General features: G+C 39.1%; 1 pseudogene; it reads right to left on the bottom strand.

Moving 5' to 3' along the window:
• Positions 1 to 2,189: 2,189 nt before the first annotated feature.
• Positions 2,190 to 3,249, bottom strand: LOC114508126 (annotated as a pseudogene).
• Positions 3,250 to 6,942: the final 3,693 nt, after the last annotated feature.

The raw sequence follows: 6,942 nt of genomic DNA on the forward strand, positions 1-6,942 counted from the left end.
CATCATCTGGAAACAGTCGGAAATAGGCACCTGCCCCCTGAGCGATGGTGACGGCACAGCCAGCTGCTCTGTCCTTCAGCAAGCCTGCTGGCGCCCTTCCAAACGAACACGTGGTCAGTCTCCAGGAGCCAGCTCCAGCGCGACCTCCCTTCACGGGCACTCAACGAGTCCCACCAATGAATGAGACACTGGCTATGAACCCCTCTAGCACTTCATTGAAATAAACCTACGGCACTTACCTTACCTCTGTGATATTATAGTTGTGAGTAACAAGGGTGTGAATCCCATGTCTGTAACCTTTGGTATCTCCTTTGGCCCCTCTCATATATATCCACTGGATCCGCATTAAATTGAACTAAATCAAATGCTTCCAAAATAGTCTCCCATTCCAGCAGGCCAGCGAGGGCCTCTGTGTAAAGTAGGCATTTGCTAAGTGTATTTGAATGCAATCTCAAGATTTATATTTCTGGCAACTTTTCTTCTTTTCTATATGAGCTCAGGGGAAATACTGAGTAAGGTCAACAGCTACAACTTGTTCCTATTCTTTTATTTGAATTAACCAAGCTTTCTCTCTTCAGCCAAATTTTACTGATTGTTGATATAAAATAACATATGACTTGAGTGATTGCCTGAATCATTCAAATGTAGACTCCGTGAGGGCAATATAATTTGTCGCTTGCTTCATTGCTCTTGCAGTGCTTAAAATAGTCCCTGGAACAATATTCAATGACGATTGTTGAGTGAAGTTGTTCAAAGAACCACGCAAAACCAGCTTGCGGCCAATCAACTGTGAGAAACAGCATTTACATTACTATCACAGTAGTAGATCATTCCCTAACAGCCTCAAAAATTTCTCTCAACTCCGTAGGCACCTGTCTCTCTGCACACTGAGAGGTGGAGTCTGTTTCCTTTCTCCTTGAGTCTGAGCTGGCCTTGTGGCTTGCTTTGCCCAGCAGAATGCGTGGAAGTGATGTTCTGGGTCTTAGGCCCCCGGATCCTAAAATACTTGTACACTCTGCTTAATCCTTCGGACTCATGGAATGCAAAGCAAAAGAGAAGCCCAGCCCATAGGCCCTGAGCTAAACCAGCCATGCCAGCCATCCCAACAGAGGTTCCTAATGTGGAAGTGACCTTAGATGTTCCAATCACCCAAATTCCCAGCTGAATGCAACTACATGAACGACATCACCCAACATGTTGAATGGAGACAGCCATCCCACCAAGCCCTCTACAGTTGGAGAATTATGAGTCGGTAACTGGTTTTTGTTGTTATAAACCACTAAGATTTGGGGTGATTTGTTAAACACACTAAGTGACTGAGACAATTCTAATTTTTCCACGTATCTGTCCTATACGCACAAAGAATACTGTGGAATGATTGTCACATGATGTGTGTTTCCAGATACTGATGTCTTTTGATGGGGCTTTTTATTTTTAGTAGTTTGCTTAATAAAAGTATTAAGCAATAATTCTATTGCTAGAATTACATTAATAAAATGTATTTTATAAAAACAATAATTATTCTTTTCTATATTTGTAGATATCCAACTACTCTACTACAAGCTTATGAAAGTGAGCTATTGATGTTTGCTTTTCTGTACATATTTTATACCCAGATTAGCAAGTTTCTCCCAAATAAACAAGTTGATATTTTGATTTAAATTACATAAAATCTAGAAATCAATTGATAGAATATTGTAATTTTATGATTTTGAGATTTTCAATCCATGAACATTGTATGGATTTTAATGGTATTTTAATAAAATATTCTAATTTTCCTTAAAAGTTTACAAAAATTTATTAGATTTATACCTAGCTAATTTATAGTTTCATACTATTTTAAATGGTATGTGTTTCTACAGTTACATTAATTATTGGTTGCTGGTATATAGCAAGAGAATTGATTTGTATATATTGACTTTTGCACCATGCAAATTTACTAATTCATTTGGCAATTTTACTCTATCTGTAAATTCATTTGAATGTCAATAAATATTGGTTTTTCTCTTCAAATCATTATGCCTCTATTTGTTTCTTTTCTTTACCAAATTTATGTGGCAACAATTTCCATTTCAATGTTATAGAGAAGTCATCCTTGAAATCTTCTTAATCTTTTTTTTGATGAGTAGCAACTTTCTTAAAGACTGATGAAAAACAATTAGGAATTCTATTAAAGAAAACACAATATCTCAATTAAAAACTATGGTAACTGTATTTGCTCATTAAATACTATTTAAGTTTTCTAAAACACAACTTGAAAACACCCAGCATGCCTATTTAATCTTAGTACAGTGGGGTCAAGTATACAAGTTACATGCATCAAATCTGGATTACAAATTATCATAGTCATCACCATCATCATCATCATCTTCACGTTTTAGTTTCAGTGCATTTGATGATTCACTGGCAGTATTTCGTGATGACACCATATTAGTAGTAATAAGAATGTTTTGGGGCCCAATTAATGATGGATTGATCAGAATATTCTGAACTGCTGATATTGCAGGAATTTATGCTTTTACAGCTGGGGACTGCGAAGTGGACATCTATACCCTGACCTTCGCCCTGTGAGGGACATCAGAGTCCCTACTTCAGTGGAAACTGACATGGTTTGTGGGGTTGGTGTGCCAGCTGTGGGAGTCCCTGGTCTGCTAGTACCTGAACCAACACTTCACCGTGGAGCTGTTATTCTTCCTGCAGAAGTAGCTGCCTTTCTTTGTAAAGACTTAAGTCTATATATAGTTTGGAGCAGTCAAGCTTTATCTATCAGGTGGCAATCTAGGGTCTGAACATGGCTTGATCAATGGCAAAGGGGTCTGATTTCTTTGCCTTGCAATATCTAATAAAAAATCTCTTGGGGGAGGAGAGGTGCCAGATTGGTCAGCATGGCACTGGATTGCCAGTCGCACATCACCTGCAACAACAGTGGGTTTTTTTTAGCATGGCCTGAATAAATGTTCGCATCATCTAGGATTGTGGCCACATACCAGAAGGCAAACTACAACGTATCTGATTTATAGCTCTTGGTTCATATTCTGTAATCCCCCTATCCTTCAGGATTTGTGCCATCATCTGTGCATCTTGTGGCATGCTCTTGGGAGAAGCCACTTTGCCAGACTCCATGGTATCTGGTGATCAGACCTCTCGAGCTAAATCACCCACGTTAACGTGTTTCAGTCCTGATCTTGAGCAAGTTCTTTGCCTACTGTTGTTTTCCCAACCCCTGGTGGACCTCAATGGCCCTGGAAACCTTGGTGCAAGGGCTCTAAACACAACCTGAAGGGGCCCATGGGGCAGGCGGCAGGAGGCACCCTTTGGCCCTGGGGGACCGGGGGCGCTCTCGACCCATCTCTGCCTTCCAGGCACCGACCCTTGGTTACCTGCCTGCTACGACGCACTGTCATTGCAGGGTTGGAGGCAGGGAAATGGACGAGATCTTCTTAAGCCTAATGGAGATATTGTCTGTGTTAATTATGAAGGATGATATTTGCCCTATACTTTTAGAAGCTAACTTTATTTTAGATTAAGATAGTTTCCTTCTATTATTAGTTTGCAAATCATGAATGTCTGATCAATTTTATAAAAATTATTTTTTCTGTACTATCAAGATGATCATATTTTTTTCCCTCTGTTGGTTAATATGGTGAATTAAAGTAAATAAACTTTCTAATATTAGAATCATTAGACCAACCTGGCATTCCTGGATTGAATCTGTCTTGGTCATGCTAAATTCAAGGTTTTATACAGTCTTGAATTTGATTAGTTAAATTGTTAAAAATTTTTGCATCTGTCGTTTAATGAAATGATCCGCAATTTTTCATTTTTTAATATTCCAGTCCAGTGGTGATACTATGGGTATAGTAACTTCATATCAATCACATGTATATCATTAGAAACTAAATTTATCATTAAATTTAAACAGATAACATTTTACATATATAAAGGACATAGGATTACTTCAGATGGAAAACAGTTAAAATCTGAAGAGAGAAAATTATACAACTTTCTTAGAAGCCATTCATTAAATTTTTTAATGGAAACTCCGAATTGTAAAGACATAAATTACTCAGATTGGTTAATAGACTCACTGCAACCCCAATCAAAATATAACAGATTTCTTTTTTTGTTTTTTGTTTATTTTATTTTATTTTAATTGTTGTTCATGTGCAGTTTTCAGTCTTTTACTCCCATCCCAGCCCACCCCTCCCCAGCCTTCCCCACAGATTTCTTTGTATGAGATGTGATAAGTCAATTTTATGGAAATGCGAAGACCTAACAGTACCTAAGATAGTCTTTAAAAAGTTTATCAGACTTGCTTTACCAGATATTCAGACTCACTGTAATTATAATTATTAATATAATGTGGTATTAGGTCAGGGAGAGACAAGCAGACAGAAGGAACAAAATAGAAGAGTCAGAACACACTCATGCAGAGACACTGGACATGTGACCGAATAACACACAGACCAGAGGGAAAAGGGCAGACGTGTCAAAGGATGGTGCTAGGACCACTGGGTATCTGTAGGGGGAGAATTAAATTTGAACCTTTCTCTCCAATGGACCCAGAAATGAGGTCCATGCATCAAGTGGGATTTATTGCCAGGATACAACGATGGTTTGATATCCACAAATCAATTAACCTCATGATATATTAAACAAAAAAAAATGAAGTTTAAAAATCACATGATCATATTAACAGATGTGTAAAATTAGCATTGCCAAATGAATTGAAAATAGGCGTATACTCTGACCTGGTAAGTCTGCTTCCGCGGAGTCTCATGGATATGTACAGTAGGAAACATGTTACCAATTGCCCCAAATTGAAATCAACCCAAATATGGACCATCAGAAAAATAAATAAATAAATTATGGTAGACTCACACATGGAATACCAGATCACAGTGAACACCGAACATTCACAGTGAACGTGTGCACCTGTGAAGCAACAACAGACAGCAGTAATGCCACGGAAGAATCTCACAAGCATAACGTTGAGCAAAAAGTCAGACACACATAACAATACGTACCCTATGAATCCTCCCATGCGAAGTTCAGAAACAGGCAGAACTTCACAATATTGCTTAGAGAAGCCTCCATAAATAGTGACACATAAAGAAAAACAAAACATGAGTATCAAAAAAGTCAAGAAGCAGGATTCTTTCTGGGAGAAGGGAGAAAGTTATGATCGGGGAGGAGCATATGGGGAGTTTCTGAGATGCTGCCAATGTTCTACTTTGAAATTAGTGTGGATTTTATACTGTTGTGTGTTTTGTTACCATTCATTATCTCTACATATGTTTTATGCACTTTTCTACAGTATATAAAATATGAAAAAAGGAATGTTGATAATCATTTTCTTTTTTGTTTTAAAACAAACACTTGGACAGACAATACAGTTGAAAGGTTAAGGGCGAAGCTCTGAAATCTATAAACCTGGACTCGAACCCAACTCTTCCCGCCAAGCATTCAGCCCATGACTTTGCACTAGTTAGTTCACTGCTCTAACAGTCAGCAGTTCTAACCTTCGCTGCACTTTGTCATCACCTGGGCAGCTTTAAAAAAGGACTGAAGTCCAGCTCCCACCTCCAGAGGTTCTGAGCTAACCGGTGGGTCACAGCCTGAGCACCAACAGCTTTAAAATTCCGCAGACATCTCCGCTGGGCAGCCCCAGCTGAGAACTGCTGCTGGCAGTCCTGGCATCCTCATCTGCAAACTGGGGTGACGACAGTGACGGTAACAGAACCGTAGGATGAAGTATGACATTGTGTGTAGAAGGCTTACAACAGTACCTGGTGTTCAACGCATTTGAACTCGTGAAACTACTCAGCCTGTGACTTACACATTTTAAAGTTCCATTGCAACTGATACTGAAGAATCATAAGAAGAAATAGATGGTATTTGTAAGAAATAGGATTGGATGAAAACATGAATGCAAGGGAATCTAAGATAAGAACCCTGGTGGGTATGCTCTCTGGGGGGAAACAGGGGTGACCTAGAAAAGGAAGCAGACTAGTCTTTTGACTTCAGCTATCTAGACACGATCTCAGTTACTCTCTGTTGTGATTTTCCAAGTTCGTATGAGTAATTCAAAATCCAGTGAAAGACTTGGCATTATGTTCACTGGCCTTAACTGGAAGTGGAATCTTAGAAATGCTGGTTTGTGCCTTATAGATATAATGTTCTCTTTGTCTGAAGATTTTGTTTTCTAACCAAGGAAATAATTAATTAAGCTTGAATTCTCCCATCCCCCTCTCTGACGTTCGGAACGGCAGCTGGGACTCATTTGGCGCGTGGTATCAGTTTTGCTTGGAACCCACGGTGTTATAGGATTTATTTATTACCGTGAAGTCGTTACAAAGTGGATTTATGATTTTCTAAACCTATCACTAATCACTGAATTAGAAATTTTTTTCATTCAGACAAAATTAAAAATCTACTTCTTAATCTCAGACGTCCAAAAAAGTATCTTTGTCTAATTCCATTAAACAGTATTTAAATATCGGGAATTCATAATAACATCAAGGGGGTTTTTTTGATTAAATAAACTGATTTGTCATTTTCAAAAGCCACTTTAGTTGAAAGGGTTATTATACTTATTCCTTTAAATTGTCATTTAAGAAGGAAACACTGCCGTAACATGTGCAGCAAAGGGAAAAAATGTGAAGATGCCCTAAACAAGACCTCACAGGGACGGTGAAAACAAAAAAATCTGTTGACGGGCTTGGCTCTCAGCTAAATTTCCTCTGGTCCACCTGTCAAATACGGAGAAGAATCAGTGTATTTTGCAGAGGCTGCTATCTCCAGCGCTCTCCTCTGACCTCTTTCCTCCCTACCCCTTGACCTACCCTGCAGGGGCTGCTTGGAGCAACTGCGCCCAGCACCTGGGAGGGAACAAACCCCGCAGGGGCCAGCGAGGCAACATTCCACAGAGACCACTGCGGC

This window comes from Phyllostomus discolor, chromosome 3, assembly GCF_004126475.2.
Source record: "Phyllostomus discolor isolate MPI-MPIP mPhyDis1 chromosome 3, mPhyDis1.pri.v3, whole genome shotgun sequence".
Lineage (NCBI taxonomy): Eukaryota > Metazoa > Chordata > Mammalia > Chiroptera > Phyllostomidae > Phyllostomus > Phyllostomus discolor.